Source organism: Lasioglossum baleicum, chromosome 12, assembly GCF_051020765.1.
Source record: "Lasioglossum baleicum chromosome 12, iyLasBale1, whole genome shotgun sequence".
Lineage (NCBI taxonomy): Eukaryota > Metazoa > Arthropoda > Insecta > Hymenoptera > Halictidae > Lasioglossum > Lasioglossum baleicum.
This window is the reverse complement of record NC_134940.1, coordinates 13,465,520-13,487,128: the sequence shown is the minus strand read 5'-3', so window position 1 is coordinate 13,487,128 and position 21,609 is coordinate 13,465,520. Positions and strand designations below refer to the sequence as shown.

The following is a 21,609-nucleotide window of genomic DNA, read 5'->3' as shown; positions in this document are numbered from 1 at the left end:
ACCTAACCTGTACAGTACAGTCTCTGCTTCGGAGTCGCTGACTCGTGCGCGTCGTCCTCTCCCCACCCGTTTTCCGTAAGCTTGCTCGCGCGTAGGATATATATTTACACATCCACACGGGCTTCCCCTGTTTCCTCGCGTACCGTACCTTCTCCCTTCCTCCCCAACGTCGCTGCCTCGTCATTTTTATCCTATACAGTTACTCGAAACAACTTAACTGTCGATACTGTTGACATTATTCCCTTAACGCAAGACGCAGATTAGATAATTTAGATTAGATAAATTAAGCGAATTATAAATACGTCAACCCCTCAAACTCTAACAACTTGGCACCTCGAAATAAATTATACCCTGCAGTTTATTCTAACAAGTATAATACATAGCTGTTAATTTTTGTAACGTCGCAGAAATTTTCAAGGTTGCCACGTTAACGGATCGATTAAATCGTAGTGTCTTTTTATGTTCTTTTTCTTAGGAATTAAAATATTAAATATCTTTGCTTAACTTATTCCAGTATTGAAATATCGGTGGGTTGGTTATTCACGACGCGCGTCGCAGATTGCTCTTACATAGCGCGTTGTAACAGCTTCTCCCTGATCAGGATGTTCAATTTAAGAATTGATACCAAGCTCGCGCGTTGCTCGATAAACCCGAGACGGTCTATCGAAATTCGAGCTGCGCAGTTCAACCCTTATCTGTTCCATAATCGGCGCAGATAAGTTTTCGAGTACTCTTCGAAAAAAAAAGGCCGAACGATAAACCGGCGGCTTCCAGTTTCACTGGATCCCGCCCAATCCGTTCGCGAGGAGATCGCTCTAAAAAGTATACGTCACTTCGATGCCGTTACATCTAATCTTACATCACACGCCGTAGCGGAGTAGCGTCTGGCAATTAAACGAAGCTTTGACCTCGGCCAGAATTAGATCCGTTTAAACCTGTCGTTTCAAAACACAGAAATACTTGACCGTTACAGGATCGCTGCTTACTTTCGAACCGCGGTGCCGATTTCCGAGTTGCCGCGCTCTTTTGTCCTTTAACCCCTTTTGCCGTATTTTAACGAGTCACGATGATGATCGTAAACGAAGTCTAACAAACACGAATGTTATCGCCTTTCTTTTGAAATGAAATAAAATTTGTAATCAATAGACTGCGGATTTTATGCATTTATAACAAAAATGGGCGCGTATATCTTAAAGCAGTGGACATGTTAAAAATATTCAAGGACATCAATGTATTAGTTTCAGCTTAATAGGATAATTAAAAGAAGGATACAATTTTTATTTGGCTCCTGTGCCCTGCAATCGATACGAAGATTTTTTATTCTGCATAAAGATCCGCAGTCTAGTAATCAATATTTAAGCATGGAAGTAGATATATAGCCATACAAAAAATATAAATTTTCTTTTCTCTTCTACATTTTTGGGGATAAAGACGTTTTAATCACTGTAAGGGGTTAATACTGTCCTCTATAGAAAATCACCGTCCTCTACAACGGAGGTAATCTCTAATCTTTCGAGAACATCGCTATATAGAACCTAGATCGATATTTCTCCGATATTGGGTTGACGAGAAAGTAGTGTTTTCGCAGGGAAGGAGAAATGTATTCGGTTCGGTCGTACAATTTGCGAAACGCGTTTATTAATGCACCGCGTACACCGAGCCTATCGATATCGGTTCGAGGTAAGACGCGAGGTAAGGAAAACGCTTCGAAAGGCCACCATATTGAACCGTTCAAAGTAGAAAGCGGTCGGTGCATGGGGGACGACCAGGTCGAACCGTTGCCGCCCGTCCGTTCCCTGCAGGGGCCTTGAAAGGAATGCGCGGATAAAAAGAAATCGGCGAGCGAGCACTTTTACACGCTTCTAAATAAACACGTACAAAGCGAGTCGGCCGTGTGCGTAGCATTCCGTTTGATCCGTTCCTCTATCGCTCGACTCACGATTATTATCTCCGGTTTTCGGCTCGTTTACAAGCATTGTGTTTCATTATAGGCCGTGCATTTTATTCTACAGCTGATTTCGCGTGCGCGCGCGCGAGTACACAGAATTCCAAAAATCTCCAAGATTAAACCGTGAAACGGTTCGGTTAACGCGTTATACCGAATTTTCATTGTACCGTTTTATCGACCGTACCGAAAACAAAAATTATTTCACCGGGGTCCACTATTCTCTCCATGCTCGCGAGTAAATACTAGTGCCCCGTGTTGTAAATAAAGGTTTCACAGATGAACGTATGCGGAGAGCTGGTTCATTAGCTCGACGACTTTTCTCCTTCGAGATACAAATCGCTGGTTTTATTGGTGTAGATATGGCTAGAGGTTACATTTATTGCGAGAGCGTGGTCGTTCCACTTCCCAAGGACGATCCAATAATACAGTGGCGGCGCGAGTCGCAAGAATTACACGGAATAATGTGTCGGTTTTAATACGCTCGGGAACAACAGGTACATACGTAGTATTCGGCCGAGGAAACACGTTCGCGAACGCGGAGGGAAAGTGATAGAGAGGAAGAAAGACGACGTGTAGACGTGTTCCGTACGACAACATCGAGGAAAATCGTCAAATAGAGGGAACTCACTTTCGAACTATGGAAAACCGTGTGCGTACACGCGTCGTTACACTTTCCACATTCCTTGGCGCGATGCGGCCGGGACGAAAAAAAAAAAAAAAAACAAAGTACCGGAGAGTACCGAGCCGGGAGGATTAACTGTTTCACTAGAGTTCACAGCACACGAAACCGGAGAGTCGAACGAGATCTGGTTCCGTCGTTGCACTCGCGAGAGAGAAATTTCAATGGAAGTGCGTCCGCCGCGAGCCAGTCCGTGTCAGACGCGCTCGGTGTCTCGAACTGATCTGTGCGTCACGCGTAATCGCGGCGCACGTACGACGATAGTCCCGACGACAACAAAAGTGTTATCGGGCGTCGCGTGACGTCACGAGTGCTGTGTACGTGTGAGTGCAGTGCCGCGAACCACGCGCATGCGCGCCCCGTCAACCTTCCATCCCCCACCATCACCGGTGGAACGCGACACGGAGAGCTTCCACACACCGCATGCAGCAGGCACACCGTTTGTTCGAACTGGTTGTCGCGCGCGAAACATTTAGGCGGCCGGCCCCGGCCCGGTCCGAGCCACTGAAAACACTATCACTTTTCCCTTCAGCGCTGCGAAAAGAGAAAGACGCCGCAGCTGATTAGCATTCCGATTATCTTTTCGGGACGCGTCCGCTTCCGTCGAACCCCTCCACCTTCCGTGCTTCGAATGCTACCTCCGTCGCAATTACCGTTTCGTTACCCAGCGTAGGTCGACGGCTACTTCTCTCAATGATCGAATCGATCGACATCTCGTCGTAAATGGGCACTGGTTTTGAATTGAATAAATTCGCAATTTTCCACGCGAAATGAAAAGCTGGATCGAAATGCTTATTACGACGCTGCACGGTCGGATACCGTTTCATCTCCGCTCGCTTCAACGCGCTCTTTCTCTCTCACAGCTTCGAATATACCCTCCGAGACAGTGAACAGGTACCGCGCGCGCGAGCCCGTGTATGCATAAACACGTACGCGCGAAACTCCGTTAAGGATTTCTCGTAGCTCGTTAATTGCGCCGACGCGAGTACTTTTACTCTGCGCGAATAATGAAACGAGCGAATCTCTTTCGTGGAACGAACCCGTCCGCCCGCGCGCGCCTGTAACCACCCCTATCCGACTTCAACCCGTCCTCGAGTTTAATCCAAACGAATCCGAGATGGTTCAACGGATTACTTTTAGAAAAATATTCTTATATTTATCATTGTATTGTGTTTGTGTGATATAGCAGTATAGAGATCGTGGTTTTGGACTTGTATTTATATACACGTGCTTTAGTGCGCGTCAATTTTAAGTACACGGGTGCCCGTGGATCCTCAGTTTAATTTGCATGATTTTTAGAACATTGATATTAATTTATGCATCGAGGTCTCGCAACTTCCCCGCTGTTGTTGATACAACAATAAATTTAAACATCATTTTTATTTTATATGCCTGCATTTCGTTTTTCAAAATTAGTGACTGTGTCCGAAAAATTAATACCAATTAAAATGCACCCGTGTACTTAACATGACACGTACTCGGAGCTGGGGAAAATAGTATGTGTACACAACTTTGAAAATAAAATATTTTATTTGATGCAGTAATTTTTGAATATAAAATAATTTATTTGAGACAGTAATTTATTTGGAAAATAATATTTCATTTGAAACGTACAATTTTAAATATTATTCCTGAAAATAGTGGTTCGAATTCAATACATTTATGAGTGTAACTGTATGTTCACGCGGTTTCTCAGAGTACTATAACAATGCAAATAGTAAAACATTGTATTTCGCGTTTCAGATTGTTAGAATATAAATATTTTATTTTCGAAATTGCATATCTCATTTAAAATACTATTTACTTTAAGCAAAATAAAATCCGAAATAGTAAATAGTATTTGAAATATTTCTTTCGCCAAATAATGCCCACTTCTGCACGTACTGAAGTACCACCCTCCAGTCCACCCTCTTATAACGCGATTAATTCGTACCGCGTTATAAGAAACTCGGAATCACATACGATTGGTAATTTTTGGTTCGCGTTGCAGGAAGGTCTTACGTAGCGGGTTTTGTCTGGACTGTCGCAATATCCCCGTGATTTCTTTCGGGCTCCAGCGCCACGAAGTCTACATAGAAACGATGAAATTGTACGGGGCAATCGTTAAATAGGCCGTGACCATTTGGTCGGTCGACTTTCTCTGGCGAGCTGCGCGATGGACGAGGACGAGTAATCGGGGGGAAAAAAAGAAGCGGTTCGTATTTAGAACGCTTTGTCTCTCTGTGAACGACCGTTACAAGTATCGCGGGAAGCATCGCGACAATGCCACTACGACGACGACAGCGACATCTTATCTCCGGCGAGCGCGAGAGGCTCGACGATTCCTCGAGTCCCGCGCGCGCGGTCGGTGCTTCTTAAAATAAACCGGAAAAAGGGAGTCGTTCTTCGCTTTTGTTTCCGATTCCGTGGCTACTTAACAACCGACTGGCTTCGGCTCGTGTCCCATTGTTGGGAAACCTAATACCTATTCTATACGCGCCGCGCACACCAAACATTTCAATATGCTAATGCGCTCGAATAGAACTCGAATAGAACGGCGATCGGTAATACACATAGATGGAGTCACCGTTTACCCCGGGTTATCCGATGCTCGAACAAACGACCCGCTCATTTTCATATTCACCGGAACGAAAGAAACATAGTTATTGTCATTGTGACGCGCAGAGAAAGATGCGCATTGTCGCAGGATCACGAATACACACTCCGTGTCGCGGAGTCAGAATGCACGAGCTGCATACCGTGCGACTTGCGTAAAATCGAATCGACTTTGTGACGCATTTATATGTACCAAGTTTATGAGTCGCCAGTAGTGATTAAACGACCTTGCTCTTTCACCGATCTTGCTCGCTTACCTATCCGACACTATTTCACGAGAATGAACACTGAAAGACTATTTCTCACGATTTGTTTTAGTAAATGTTAAAGCAAAATACAATCCTAATTCCGCTCCTATAAAATTTGAAAAACCTCACATAGGCTCTCCTTCCAGACACCCATTCAATTACTCCTCGGCATTGTTTCAACGCGCTTTGAAACAGCAGCGCAACATCGATTTATAAACTGGCCAGTTATCGAAGTTGCTCGGTTAGAAGTATCAACCGAAACGCGTGGCATTGTATTTAAAAAAAAAAAATACAACAATCTGTAAATATATCACGTGCGATGCAACAGGTTGAAAAAAGTCAATGGACGAAAATCTCTCGATGAAATTTCCAGTTAATTTCCAACTCGCGACCCTCGTGGCTCCAATAACGATTCGGCGATACGTGCGCGAGAAATCAGTGAAAAGAATATTGTCCCGTCACTTTCTCCGAATCACGGATTTCACGTGACGCGTGCTCCGTTTCTGTTCAGCTTGTCAAAAAAGAAAAAAAAAGAAATATATCAATGTTAACGTGGATGTGGGCACTAGTAGTGCTGGCACTATCGCGTTAAAATGCAAATTAATTACACAACAGTTTTTCTTAGCGCCGATGTTGCGTAACCACGAGTGCCGTATTGTTTTTCCAACCATGGCTTTCCTGAAACCATTATATAAACTATAAAAAAGCATCGCGGGAAATATGTGCGAACATTTTCGTCGGCGAGAGAGTCCCTTAGCGAACAGGTGACGATTTCAGTGGTAGGGGTAACGTTCGGGGCTCGTCTTCCGAAAAATGAACCAGATAGGATTATCACATAGTACTGTAACTCGGCGAATCTCGGTTGGAACGCGGCGACCACGTCGAACGTTAGGTGCAGCGCAATATTCCGACGGCCTCGAGTATTCGCGTAGCAGGAACATTAACGACCGTCAGCTTACTTTGTTGTCCGTAGGCCGCCGCGCGCCGTAAAGCCACATCAATACACGGCAATCACGCTAAGAGCAGATGTTATCCCTACCAACGCTACCCCTCCAGTTTCCTCGACTCTTTGCCGGAGAGATCGGCCGAGATTCGAGTGGGGATGAATCGGCTCGTGTCGCCGATACTCGGCTGTCCCCCACCCACGCGACGCGTGTGTGCATCCACTACGAATCAGGGTTGTGCCGCGCGCGAGCACGTTCCCTTCGTGCGCGCGCGTTCGCTCGCTTGTCCACCCACCCGCGATTTTTACTTATTAACTCCTTATCGGGTCGACTTTATCGGAAAACAAAAGATGCCCGACCGAGGGCACAAAGAGATTCTCCGTTATCGCTTTCATCGTGATTAGAGAACGAAAATGACACGCGCGCCCGCGTAAGATTATACCCGAGAACGTATGACGCCTGGCATGTCACACTGGATTTTAATTAACCATACATCGATACGACCGTTCACGGTATCGCGTCTCTTCTCGATCGAAAGCGAATAACTCTTTTGTTCGACGCGAACGCCGGGGAAAATCATAAACGCATACATTCTCGGAATTGACCGATCGCTGAAAGACACTGTGATAACACAGTGTCGCAAGATTATCCTATGATTCACCATTGGCAGTAGTCCTCAGCGGAACCCTCAGCGTTTTTCAAACTAGAATCAACGGCGAGTGATCAACGTTGCCAAGAATAGGGTTGAACCTTTCTTCTCGGTACGTCACGAGCGTCGTGTAAATATAGCGTGACGATTCAATGAGCTACTCGCCGATGCGCCCAACGGGAGCTACGGCCCTGACACGTGTCTCGTGCCACGTTCGAAGGTGTGCGCACATCTACGTGCAAAGGGACCGAGGCTCGGTGTGAGTATGTATTTAGCCAGAGGTTCGGAAGGAGAACGTTCGCTCGGAGTGGGGGAGAGCAGTGTATCGATAGAGGCCGAGGAGAGAGAGAGAGAGGGAAAGAGGGGCAGAGAAGGAGAGAGAGAGAGAGGAGACGGCCGTAACGTCGGTGTAGGTAGGCGTGTGACGTCACGCGTTCCACCAGCTGGTCGGAAGACGACGCGCCACTCTCCTTGTTGCCATGCCCGTGTTTTTGTCACGATAACACTGTCGTCGAGAAATAGGGGCGAGAGAACCAGTGTGAGCTTGTCGGACCCAAAATCGTTTCCCGGGACTGTTCGCCTGTCGGTCCAGGGCTGTTTCGAAGCAGCTCCCTGGAGCTTAGGGGGACTTGCCCCACACTTTGGCTCCCCTGCTCCCACTTTCCAGGGCCCCACCTGTTGACGACACGCTGCTTCTCGTGACTCCAATTATTTTTCGATGCGTAACAAGTAACAGTCCCCCGATTGCGGAATCTTTCTGTGCATGTACGTACCAGGAATGATCGGCGGATTACTGAAAAAATTTAAACGAGCTTCCGTCGTCCGCTCTTCGGTATGCACAAAAGAGTTCCCATCGAATTAACGCACAACGGACGTTTGCCTGGCATCCTCGTGCGACTATGCGGCAACCCCTCACGCTATCCCACAGTCACGCGTAACCCGAGGAAATAGGAAAACACCTGGCAGATATTCGATCCTGTCGATTCTCCTTCGGAGGCGAACGTCGTTTTCGTTTATCACGACTCAATTCGGCCGAATCTCGACGGAACCGGTGTTCCCCTATGTATCATTTCCGACTTTATCTCCGATCGTGTATGATAGCTATCTGGGACGTGCTAGTATAAATTAATCCGGGCTAATTTCGATGAAAAACGACTCGCGAAACGATGACACGTTTCCGGCGACGAACAGGCATCAAACGATTCGAAGACGTTAATGACGTTAACGCAGCCAGGATTTCCCTAAAGACGGGTGTCGCGTACGCGAGCCGTGACGTAATGCCGGCATTAGTAATTATTGTGGCATAATGCCGCGTATGACGACGCGCAGCAACGAGCATTTATGCCCACGCAGATGGAAGGAAACGCGCGCGCACACCTAAGGGAATTCATAAAACCGAGAGCAAAGCAATGGCGGCCCGCGGTGCGGCTGAATGTGCTTCGGGGGCCAGGCCTCCTTCGGATTTCTGCCATTGTGAGCGATGCTTTGCATTCTGAGGGTGTCACATGGTTCGGTGATCCCCGCAGCAGCATCGTGGATCGTCAATGGCTTTCGTATATATCACTTGTTTCGCTACTGCGGCTTTCGGTCGAACGCCCCGCGAAAATAGTAACATTTACAACCGTGTCGCATCAAAGTGCGGGCTCTCCCGTTTGATTTCTGCGGTGAGGCGTTCCGTCGACAACTCGACGCTCTCTGTTTGTTTCAGAGAGACACTGGCTGTGATCAGATTAGCTGTCCGCCCAGCTTCAATCACTCTCGAGGTTCATGAAACAGATAGGGAGCAAGACAGCTGTTACTATGATCGACAGGCGGGTGTCTTCTCTCGAAGAGCAGCCGGTTATTGTGACAATTATTGCGAATAAATTCTTAGGTGTACATATTGGCTTTTGGAGCGGGAGAATCGTAACGGGTCAATAAAAATTCGATCCGCGGCCGTGCGAAACGAATGTCGCGGCCGATCGATTGTATAATTAATAACGCGTGCGACGCGCGTAATATCTCGCGGCGAGGTGCATGCTCGCGGAAGGTCAGTGACAGAAAGAAGAGTTCACAGTTCCACGGAGCGGCGCGACGCGGCGGCGGCCAGTCATCGTCCTCCCGAAATTTCGATTGGCATCGCGCTGGCAGCGCCGTCCGCGGCACCCTCCGCTACTATTCCTGGCTCGAAACTCATTCCACGAGTGAACAAACGGATGCGCGTACGCACGCTGCCTCTATTTTCGCATGTGCTTTTCGACAGTAAAGGCGCTTCACGGTTAGCTGCATTAACGTCCATCGATTGTTTTCCGAACTCGGTTTAACGCGCACAGTAAAATGATGATAATTAAATAAATACTAATGTACAGGGTGAGGTTAAGTTATGCTTTTTGAAGAGTAACCTTTACGATGGTCATTTGAAGGTCGACATATTGTAAATACATGGTTGAATTTGTCTCTTCATTAGCTATAATGTTACACTAATCAGAATACGTCGTTTCATTAAAAAAAAAAAGCGACGATCACCTTGAAATAACGGAAAGCAGGACCTGGAGAACCAAACACTTTTTCGTATTACTAAAAACAACGGAGGGAGTCTTAGCTGCTTCGGATCTTTCAGGATGTTCTGGAGGTACAATGGGAGACGAAAGTACAAGAAATTCGAAATCCATCAATATATTCATGAGTATATTTTTGTTTTTGAGTGTATTTTCTTTTTTGGAGTTTCTAGTTGCGTTTTTCCAAGGTTTAAATAGGGTTTGAAGTGGAATTTTATGAATTCTCCATAAGATAAGATTAAGTTGCTATAATTCTTAAACGGTGCAGTGAACCGAACCCAAACTTTGGTAATTGCATTAATTTAGTAAGAATTGTATCTTGTCAAATTTTCAAAAATTTTGTTGCGTTTTTATATACCTCCGGAACATCCTTAAGCAAAATAAAAAATATCTGCATTGATTGCAAGCCGCAGGGGCCAAATATAAACTGCTTTCTTCTTTTAACTATCTTTTTAAGGTGAAACTAATACCCTGGTGGCCTTAAATCTTTTTAACATGTCCACAGTTATAAATTGTACAAAATGTATAAAATCCGCAGTCTAGTCATGATCCTGGTGCTGCATCGATAAGTTTCGCAGCAATTGCTTTGTCTCGAGAACAGTGTGACACGATGGGCGGGGGGTGATAATCGCGGGAAGTTTGTAAAATCTCAACTGCAAGCGAGATGGAGATGCAAGCGTCGCTTTCAACCGAAGTATGTACACGGAAAGATTAAGCTGGCACGACGGTCTTTAATAAACTTTATCACGCACCGAACTGTTCACGCCGAACGTCGTCGCCGTTGCTTGCGACACTCTACTGCGTTTTCTTTCCCTGTGTAAGCACGTACGCTAAAAACCCGTCTAGTAGGGATGCCGATTATTTTCAAAAAGATCGATTTTTCTGAATCGATTATAATCGAAGCTTCGAGAATCGATCCACTAAATAATCGATGTTTTGAATAATCGATTTTTTTTAGAAATATCTAGAGATGATAAAAAAAACGAAGATCAAAATTTTGTTGGACTCTTTTATTGAAGGAATAAAGTAATAATAATTATTAGGCCGCGGATCTTCATGCATTTATAGGAAAATTGAGTATACGAAAATCGAAGAAGTTGAAAAATTTATGATGTACTTGTTTCGCGCATTCCGTTGCGCGTCAGCCAATGGTCGCGTGGTCGGCCGAGTACGAGTAGGGAATTAGCCATTGAACGAGTTCCGTTAGAACCCTTATGCGCAGTAGAATTGTCGCGTTTTAGAAACATTTATAGTTATTTTTGATGCTAGTTGGATCTCTTTATACAGTCTCCACAGTAAACACTCCACGGTCTCCACGTATTTTTACAATTTTAGAATCGATCATTTGTAAAAATCGGATACGATTTGTAAGAATCGATTCTAAAAATCGATTTATTTTATGAAAATAATCGATTTTTTAAATAATCGATTAAAAATCGACATCCTTACCGTCTAGTATGAAATCAACGGCGAAAGATCGAATAAGAATAAATCGTAGGCGAACTACCGATGGCGTAGACGCGATTAAGAGTTGATCGTTACGTCGTACGTACCTACCTAAACGCAGCTTAATAACCTGTCCACGACAGCGTTCTATTTCCGTCGAAGGATTCACCATAGAATGAGATCAGTGCACTAAATTTATAACCGATCCCTCTCCTTACACACCGGAATGTTATCGTCTCTCCGTCTCTCTTTCTTTCTCGCAGCTACGCTGGCTAGATCTCGCCGGCAGACACGTTTCAACTCTCGAACGGTCAACTACCTCGTAACGGCGCGGAAGTCTGAGGATGGGTCACCCGTGACCCATGCTACAATTTTTTTCAGGTGCGGATTTTTTGTTTCGACGACGGTACTCGCGAGACAATGATGTTACGCAGAAATGCGCAGGAGTTGAATGAAGTTGAAAACTTGAGACAATGACACGTTTACAAACCGACGTTGTCAATAAGGCATCGTGGCGCGCCGTGTGTCAACAAAAACACGTTCGCTCGCCAAGTACGTATTTACTGGTGTAATCGAGCAGCGACGGGTTCGTCTTCCACCAGACGATACCGAGAGTCGCGACCTATGACTGCTTGATTGTTCCTCTTAACTGCGATTCAAAGTTCAACTTCGATTTCTGCCATGAATTTTTGATCGTGCGCACATATGTATGTACATAGGTGACTGTAATCGAAACGTAACTCGGTAAAAATTTTTATAGCTTTATGTTGGGTTGGCAAGACAGTAATAATTTCGGTATTTTCAGGTGAAATGTGAAACCGAATTTCCTTATTCGAGCGATGAACTTTTTAATCAATAAAATATTTTCTTATTTAATTTTCTTTTGACAAAAAGATCATCGAACACAAGGGAAAATATTTTAATCATTATAGTCTATTGATTAAATAAAAAATTTGGATTCTATATATGTCACCTTAAAATACTGAAATTATTACTTTCTTACCAACCCAATAATTGGCAATACTTAGGACCGTTCACAGCTCTAATTAATAACTTGAAAAATTTATTTTTGATGATATCTCGTGTAGACATATTAGTCTTTCCGATATCCATAGTTGGGCAAAAATTTAATCAACGATTGACGACTAAGTTGCTACTTCAATCGTTAATCGCAATTAACAGTTAATCTCCTAGTTTAGTCGTTAATTGCGGTTAACGATTAAATTTCTACTTTAGGCGATAATTGCGATTAACGATTATTAATCGTCAATCGGATAATTGATTAATGATTAACTGCTGAAATTTCGAAATGAAATATGGAATCAACACTGTGTGAATACTGAAAAAAAAGTAAATGACAATTTCGATGTTTGCGGTCAGAAATGACTCCGGCACGGCACTCTGAGGGCTAACAGATGTTTCAGAAAAAGAACCGCGGACAAACCGAAGTAATTAGAAATGTAATCGATTCGAGATTCTGTTCTCCCTGCGTTCTTTTTGCGGGGAAATGGCCGACGGCAGCGGAAAGTTTCAAATACGGGCTCAATCGATCGAGAAATCGTGCGAATTATTCCGAACGAAAAAAATCGCGCGGACCGAATAATATTTCTAGAAAATTCGATCAAGCCGAGGCAAACGGCCGGCATCGAACAATGGTTTCGGTTGATCGGTCGCGTTTCGAAAGCCCCTATCGCGAATACACCTTTTGCGCCCGTAATTTCCCACGAACTCGCTTTCGAATTAGCCGATACGGCTCCGGTATTATAACTTATAAATGAAAATTCACCTGCGACTTCCAAGTGTCAAGTGAATCGTTGCGATCCGAACAGTGAATTTCCCGCGCGTATCTGTGACAGAATTGAGTAGATGAAATATATAAAATTGTTGGAAAATTTAGAAAATGGAAGATGTCGATATATGATTTCTCCTCTATTAATATTATTAAGGAGGGACATAACATTTAATTTACTTTCTGTTTCTTGCAATCGATGCAGATAATTTTTATTTTCCACGAAGTTCCGCAGTCTAGTTATTAACCTGTTCGCTACCACTGTCACAAATATTTGACACCCTTAATCTGACAGTTCACTTAAAAACAGTAAAATTAATTTTATACACTCTCTTCGTTGTTTGAAGTCATAGTAGAATGCATAATTTTCAGAGAGTCTGTGACTTTCTTCTGCTAAACTGTTCAAGATTGGCTACGTTGCATTTAATAAAACTTTCGAACAAGGAAGGTAAGCAACGAAACAAATGCTGGTAGCGAACGTGTTAACTATTAACGATGTTCTTTAATTTCTATGACCTTGTCACTGTGTTCTATTTCGTTTGCCCATTCTTCTGATAGACGCATAAACTCCGCAGTCTATTGAAAAGTTACGAACACGTGGTGGACGCGATTCCCAAAGGGCCGAGAGTCGACACAGTTCTTCCCGGTGCAAAAGGTTCGAACGAAATGGACTTGGTAATATCGCAACAATCGCGAGTCACCGAGAAGCCATCCTCGACGATGGCGCCGTGCCAAGTAATCCATTGCTTGACGATTTTATTCATAGGGGTCTGAGGAGATGTATGGCTCCTTCGTTCCCATTGTCCCGTCATTAGAAACTAATTTCTCGAAACGTGGAACGTTACAAATATGTATCACACCCGCAACACGAACCACCGCCGCTACGAGAATTATTAACTATCCCAGGGGCGGTTAGGATCGGCTTCAAAGACGTCCGTTCGTGTTTCCCCACAAGATTCAACGATCAAAGGCGCGCGACGCACGCGGATCGATGGGAAACACGCGAACCGCGTTACATATTTATAAACCGCTTGCGACATCTCTTACTGTCATAATTGCGGGGGAAAGTCATGGCCGGTAAACGTTGCAATTCGCTGACAATGGAAAATCATGAATCATCGTTCGACGGGAGAGAGAGAGAGGAGAAGATTTGGTCAAGGAACCAGCGACGAAAAAGACTTTCGATTTCGACGCGGCCATCTTGCGGGAATCGCGGAAGCGTAGCATTTCGGCTCGCGTTACGACAATTGCAGTTAATTGGGTTATTTTTCGCTCGACCCTGGGAAGCTGCCTCGCTCGATGCTCGTATCGGTCGCCTCGTCGTTCCCCTCTCCTCCTCCCCTCACTCTTTCTCTCTCTCGTCGCGACTAGGATAAAAGAACGGCCGCTGCAAAAGGGGATAAAAGAACAAGAACTCTCCATTTTGCCCGACCAAGGTAGCCTGAACTCTCCTAACCTTTCCAACGCGCGTCAGTAGACGCCAGCATCAAGGATTTGATTTTCAGCATTCATCGAGGGACAAGTCGCTTTGTGTCGCAGTCATTTCTCTTTGGAGAAATCGACCGCTTAACACATTAACGATTCGCATCATTAGCGCGTGCACGGGAATTCATCCGGAATTTTTCTATTATCTATCCACCGGAAGTCTATTAACCCTTTGCATGATGATGTCGTGGAGACTTTTAACAAAATTGATTAAATATCAGTGACGTAAATTGCCATTGGGCTGAAATAAAATTCTATGTATTTTGTTATTGTACAGTCAAAAATTATGAACGACAAAGTGTGTTCAATCTAAACCAGAAAAAATGTGGCTTTGTACCAAATGAAGCTTAAAAATCACATTTTGCATAATAATACCTAAGCGAAAGTATTATATTCCGTGACCGGAGGCGAGTATAATAATCTCTATTCGAAGAATCCGAAGGTACGGACTACGGGCTTTTAAGAATTGTAAAATAATCGCCGGAAAATGTGTTAATTGGAGTTCGACGCTAGATAACGCGAGCCCGTGAACGACTGCACTCCGCTTCCGAGCACATCCTTATTGTTACGAATATCGAACCGATAGTCGTAGGCGTTCACGCGCACGATAATCCGAGGAATGCGCGCCGGGACGATTTTCAATGCTGTCGTTCAGCGAGGTTGATACTGGCCCCGGGCCAACCTCGTAACAATCACCTTGACGACAACTTTCTAGAACCTCTGACGGAATACAATCAATTTGCATTTCAGCGACGCGCGACTCGGCTCCGCTCCGCTCGGCTCAGCTCAGCTCAGCTCAGCTCGACTCGTCTCTCGACGAGTCTACAGTGTTGCGTTCACCGGTAAAAGCGGCACGCAGCCCGAGAGCGTCGAGCAAAATTGCGCAGCTCCCGCTCGCGCGCGCGGGTCGACTCCCCCGATCGGTAATCGATAGCCTCTCAAGAAATTAGCGCGAGCTTGTGTTGTCCGGAAATCGAGTGTCGCCACCGAGGAATAAATTAAAACGAATAATCCCCCCGCTCCGCGACGACTTCCAGCGAATTTCTTTGGCAACCGCTTTCCTTCGTCGGTCAAACGCGTTGTCACGCCGCTCGCGATTTTTCAGAACTTTACAACCGCGAACAATGCGTAAAGTTAATCTTTTTTATTGAATCAACCAACCACTAAAATCGATTAAAATGTTTTACCATACGAAAATGACAAAACTGTATTTAGCTGGATTGCGAACAATTTTTATTCCAGTATGTGCTGGAATGAAGGAATTTATTGAAACATTTCCCATGGAAGTAGCTGTATAATTTTAATAGTAGAATAAAAAATATGAAACCAGATGTTTGATCAACCCCCTGTGTTACGATCTAGAAAAGATTATTTCCCAATGGTTATATTTCTATCACAACAAAATAGAACATTATTTCAGATTAAAGGAAATCGATAAACTAATTGTTCTAACTTATCGACAAATTCAGACTTTTTAAGGGTGTCCTAATTGTATTACACCTAGCACACAAGAGGTTAATATTTGTCTATTTAGTTCGGAGCTGGATCGAAGCGGACCCAGGCATAGATTCACGAGGATTCCCCGACGATTTCCGATGGCTGAGAAGACCGAAAATATATTTGTCTAATTAGATAGACCCTTAACTGGAAGCAGCATGGCGGTCGAGGGTGGGGGAGGGGAAGGTGAGTACTAGGTTGAACTGTACTTCGAGCGGCCCACTTTCTTTACTTTCACGCTGGCGTCGTTCTTCTTTCGACGCGCTCGCTACTCGGGCTTCGTAACTCGACGACGAGAAAGGCCCTATGGCGGACGTGCACACTTGCTCTGCTCGCGTACAGATGTGCAAGCAGGCGCGCGCGTGCGAGCAGTGCAAGAGCTACCAACACCACTGTCCCCCACCGCCGGCAGAACGCCGTTGACTCCCGAGTATGTATGTACGGTCGTTCGCGACACGCAAGAGTAGCATCGAACAATTTCTAACGGGTTTCCGTTGGTTCGCGCGCCCTCAGAGCAAGGAAAACGCTTCGCAGCAGTCTCGTCTGCTTTTCGCCACGTTCCATCTAATTGCTCTCCTTCGTTTCTTTTCATCGAGAACAGAATTTGCAACCTTATCTGATGCATACGCTAAGCTGTACGGCCAGATCGGATTGATTCGCACGATGAGAAGCGCAAACATCTAACCTCTTTCTCTCTTGAACGATAGTAACTTCGATCCATCGAATCTTAACACTTTGTCTACCGGAACCCTATGTAACCCTGTGCAGTCGGAGCTATTTTAACACGAAGACATTTCTTTCGACCTCAAATAATTCCATTGTAATGATTTTCTTACAGCAATTTTTAAGGGTCACTCTGAGACGTTACTAAATTGTTGGTTCACAATTAACATTACTGTTGAGGGATCCATTAGAAAGTCTTCAGCAATGGTGCCATGGGCTTTTAAAACTGATGAAATATTCCTACTGTTAGAAGGTTCATTCATTTTGCCCGTAAATGCATAGATTCTAATAGGGTCGTGTGTTCCCGGTGATCCTGGCAGTGAAGATTAGCTCCTAGGCTATTTCCGTCGGGCAACAAAAATCGTCGTAGAAAAACGTGTGCGTCGCAAACGGGATTTTTATACCGTTAATTGTTGGACGTTCGCGTGCGTCTATTGTTCTCGGGTTCTTTTGCAAGCGTTTACACGGAATATACGCTTCGTATGGTGGATGCCCTTTCGCAAGTCACTTTGTAATTCAACGCAGATCTGGTATGCGCGATAATACCTTTGTTTAGCGTTCAGATCGTCGTCTACGATGCAGGAGCGCGCGAGTTCGAGTGCGCAGAGAAAGAGAAAAGCTGGTGTTGCGTGTGCTGGTTTGTGTGTTCGCTCAGTCCACCACCAACAGCTGCGTTCGTCGCCGTAGCCCTATGAAAGTAGCTGTACGCTCTCTCGACCGAGACGTAAATAGTTACGAGCCTCTTGCCGTAGAATTTTAAAGCGGAGTTAACGTCTGCCTCGCGATACGTTTAAAGCGATATCTGTACGCGCGCGCACGAAGCTTCCGTGAACGCCACCGGTTGCCACTTTCAATATACTCGTCGCCTTGGTCCATGGCTTACAATTAGCTCGCGTTACATCCGCTCCTCCATTGCGGACGCAGGGCTGCCCCACGGTCCTCGCAGGCTACACGCATTTTTGCTGTCCGAACATTTTCTTTCGGTTTTCCTGTCTTGTTGGGACCGTTCTCCGCATCAACAGTCCGAAACAAACGTATTCCTTGCAATACGATCGAAAATTACGAGGGTTCGAGCCACCCCTCCGGCCAAAAACCATAACTGTATACAGTAAAGTCGCGTTTCCTGTCCGCGATCGACTACGCGATCACTGTTCTTCTCTACGTTCGCCTTTCTTTTGAACTCTCGCACAGTGAGCCAGAAACCGATCCTTTTGGACAAAAATCTGCCGACAACTCAGTTTCTCATCGACTGTATTCTCGGTTTCGTTTGGAGAAAACGGATTTTGAAATTTCGAACAGTGCAAACACTGGAAAAACTTGAGAATATAATGGTAACATTTTCAGCTTATTAAAATGATTGGCAATTGAAACGGGTTTTTATCGAAATTCTGTTCGTCGCAATCTTTTTGTTTCGCATAAATATCCGCAGTCTAGCCATACGTAACGATAACATCCCATTAAAAGCTGTCGAAGTCTCGTCGCGATAAATGTTAACTTATTTGTAGATATCGCCCGGAGGTTGAGTATTACAAAGGATATCGCGATAAAAAGTTCGTACTGGTGGTCGATGAAGCAGGGTGTACGCTCAATGACCGATACATTATCTAAGAGACCGGTTATGTACGCGAACCTCTATCTACTGTTCACCAAGTGTGGGATGTCGCGAGGGACCGTCTCGATGGAGTCGTAAATAGTTACGTCGATGCCGTCGTTGAATTTCAAGGAGGACGGAGAGGGGCACGCATGTCCAATGAGATGGTACATAACATGTAGAGTAACGCAGATTAGTCCCGACATGGCAGAAAGAGGTCAGAAATGCGGCTCTAATCCGCTGCTACTCGACCGGGAACATCTACTTTTTCTCACGGACGGTTTCGACGTAAACGACGTTGAGTAACGTATTTAAGGTTTTTATTTAACGTTTTTAGAGGAACATATTACAAAAATTGTTGAAGGAATGCAGTGAAATTCTGTCAACACCCTGTTAATGTTCCTCTAAAAATATTACCTAATTTCTCTGGATATATCCGCTCTTTGTGCGCCAATATACATTAACCCTTTGCACTCCTTTGTCGAGTGTGACTCGACATCAGAGAAAGAAAAATATAAATGAAACGGGTTTTTATATGCATTTGGTTCTTCCTTTATTTATTTAATTGTCTCTCATTTTTTTAGTTAAAACAAATATAAATTACTAGAAAGTTTGCGAGCTATATTTAATATAACTAGTAAACAAAAATGTTTAAAAAATGGGTGGCTGTCCAGGAACTGTCCTTTGAAGTAAATTTGTTGGCAACAAACATGAAAAATAATTCGGAGTGCAAAGGGTCAGTCTATAGTCTCAAACTGAGAATTTGTGAAAATCAGTTAAATTCCAAAAGGTTCTAAATGTCATTATTTATTTAATTGTCTTAGTTTTCCATTGAAACAAATACAAGTTCCACAAATATAAATTGCTAGAAAGTTTGGAAGCTGTATTCAATATGAATAGTAAACAAAATTGTTTAAAATGGGTGGCTGTCCAGGAACTGTCCTTTGAAGTAAATTTGTTGGCAACAAACATGAAAAATAATTCGGAGTGCAAAGGGTCAATCTATAGTCTCAAACTGAGAATTTGTGAAAATCAGTTAAACACAGAAAGGTTTTAAATAATCTATACATTTTGGTTGGCAATATTGTACCTTTTCCGTTTCGCTGAAATTACGTCGAGAAAATGGTGCGAGCAGGAACGAGAGAGAAGGATAGGACAGTTACGTTTAAATCGTCCTTGAATGTAAGCGGAGACACCGCGCGAGAGCGTGCCGACTGTAAGAATGTAGCACGCGTATGCAGGGTGTTTCCAGTACATCGGTAGACTGCGGAACTGTATGCGTGTGCGCGGCATAAAAGATTGAAAACAGTAGACTACAGCTCGATTTTACTCCCCGGTAGCCGGGGGTATTGAAAACGTACATTCGAGAGGGTAGTATAATGCCCTATAAAGGGTCAAGTGGTTAAAGCCTTCGACGCGGGACCCTAGGCTCGCTGGCCGGAGCGTAGCATACGGCGATTAGCGACCAATGACATTTTAGGTTACGTAAAATAGATTCGGACAGCCGGTGGTATCCGTAGCCCTTGTTACCTATCGACCAGCAGTAGTCGGAGTTAATGTGGTTCCCGCGATAATAACTCGATACGTTGGCTCGGTACGTGTCTCTGTTCCGTAAATCTACCGTGCATACGTTGCCTCGCGGTGGGGGGGACGCGCGAGGAGTGGGAAGAGCCGGAGGACACCGCAGGAACGCGATGAGAATCGAACCAAGTGCTCGCGAAACTGTATTAATCTGGATTGCGTCGAACGCCGGTAACAATTAATAAACGAAATTCCCGTATCAACGATTTAATAAAATATACAACGGTGTTTCGGAAGTAGTGTACGGTATATCGTTTTCGATACACACATTTCCCAAGCGGTGCACGGGTCCGCATCGTTCCGAAACGATGTTCTGACTCATCGACTCTGGAAACGGTTAGGGGAAAAAGTTATCGGTATTGTGGCGAGCTGTCCTGCGCGAGACCGAGGCCAGTCTCTGGAAATATCGAAAGATTTTCGACATCGATCCCCGGGTCGGAAACGCTTTCCAATTATTTATCGGTTTTCCATTTTCGTCGGGTTCACGGTATATGTATGTGTGTGTATGCGCCGCATCAGAAAATGAGATACGAATTGACCATGATCATACGTTACGGCCGTAAAGTGGACAAAATCGATAGGGGCCGAGCAATCCACTTAACGGCATTCTCTAAGCAGCCGCTGAACGTGATAAATCGAAGGCTGCGGACTATTTAGATATGCCGTAACGATACATCGAACGGTCGGTGCAATACGAGATACGGAACAGATTAAACGCTAACGAACAGTTCTCCTAGCTATGTACCGGCCGCCTCTCGAGCCGGCAATCGAATTCGTTCGATCGACTTTTTGGAACCGCGCGCGCTCTCCGCTCGACAATCGCTACGAGGGCGTTACGACGGTCACGATTATTATTAAACTAACCGTGGTCGCACGGTGCTCGACGCTATCGTAATGCGGAGGCTCGACCACGTAATAACGTCGAGACCCCGTCCAATCTAATGGTGCATAAAAACGTTACGACTCGCGATTAGTGGATTTCTTGAAAAGTTATTCGATAACAATTTCGTCGAGCAATCGTATTAGATCGGCTTGCGGTAGGCAGAACGTCCGAACGAGATTATCTGCAGAAAAGTGGACTTTAGTCAAAACAAAGCTCATCAAAGCTTAGTAAAATCTTTGACTCGTAACGAATATACAGAGTCAATCGACTATCGATCCGCGAGTATACCATGGAGTCGAGGGTCGAGAAAAAATATCGCGCGGCGGGGAGGGAGGTAGGGTCAAGTACGAGAACGAGAGCCTGTACGTGATACATACCGTGACGCCGTCCCTGGTACACGACAACAGAACGCGTTTTAATAATTGATATCCGCGCGCGGAAAGAAAACGATCGTTGTGCAACGTCGGCACGAACCGAAGCCCGCATGTCACAATACATACATCGAGGTTGGAACGCGCCACCCCTTTTCCGTGGCGATTCTCCGGTCGCGGAAACCGTTTCAAGGAACACAGCCGGCACACGGGGTTCATCAATCCTTGGGAGTAAACGCCCACAAGCAAATCCCCCCGAAACCCGACCGCGGGTTCTTGTTCCTCGGGAAATTACGCTTGTGCCATTGACGATAGATGCTGCGTGTCGTACGCACAGTACGCGCAATATCGTTTCTGTCGCAACAAGATCGTCGGCCGCGTTACTTACTGTACAATGACAGTAGGAACGCAGGGGTGGGAGGAGGGCACGAGAAAAGCCGGGGAAGATACGAGGCTGTGTGGGGTAGGGGGGTGGGGCGAAGGTAGGAGAGAAAGAGAGATGACGAGAGTGAGAGGGGGAGGGGGAGGGGGAGAAAGAGAGCTAGAGAGAGAGTCGCGAGAGCCACAGGGAACAAATAGGTGACGCGCGCGTGTGGATGGAGGTTGCTCAACTTGACATCGCTTTCGTGACGTCATAGAAAAT

The 21,609-nt window shown here is 45.0% G+C and overlaps 1 protein-coding gene across 3 annotated transcripts in view; it reads right to left on the bottom strand.

The window, feature by feature from the left end:
- LOC143214048 (uncharacterized) overlaps positions 1-21,609 on the bottom strand; it is a 115,502-nt gene that overhangs the window by 7,998 nt on the left and 85,895 nt on the right. The window contains exon 1 of one of the 3 annotated variants that reach the window (XM_076434594.1): positions 2,577-21,593. The exons of the other annotated variants lie outside the window; for them this stretch is intronic. The gene's annotated coding sequence lies outside the window, so the exon portion shown is untranslated. Of the gene's footprint in view, positions 1-2,576; positions 21,594-21,609 lie in introns of those variants that run through there. 3 annotated transcript variants of the gene reach the window in all.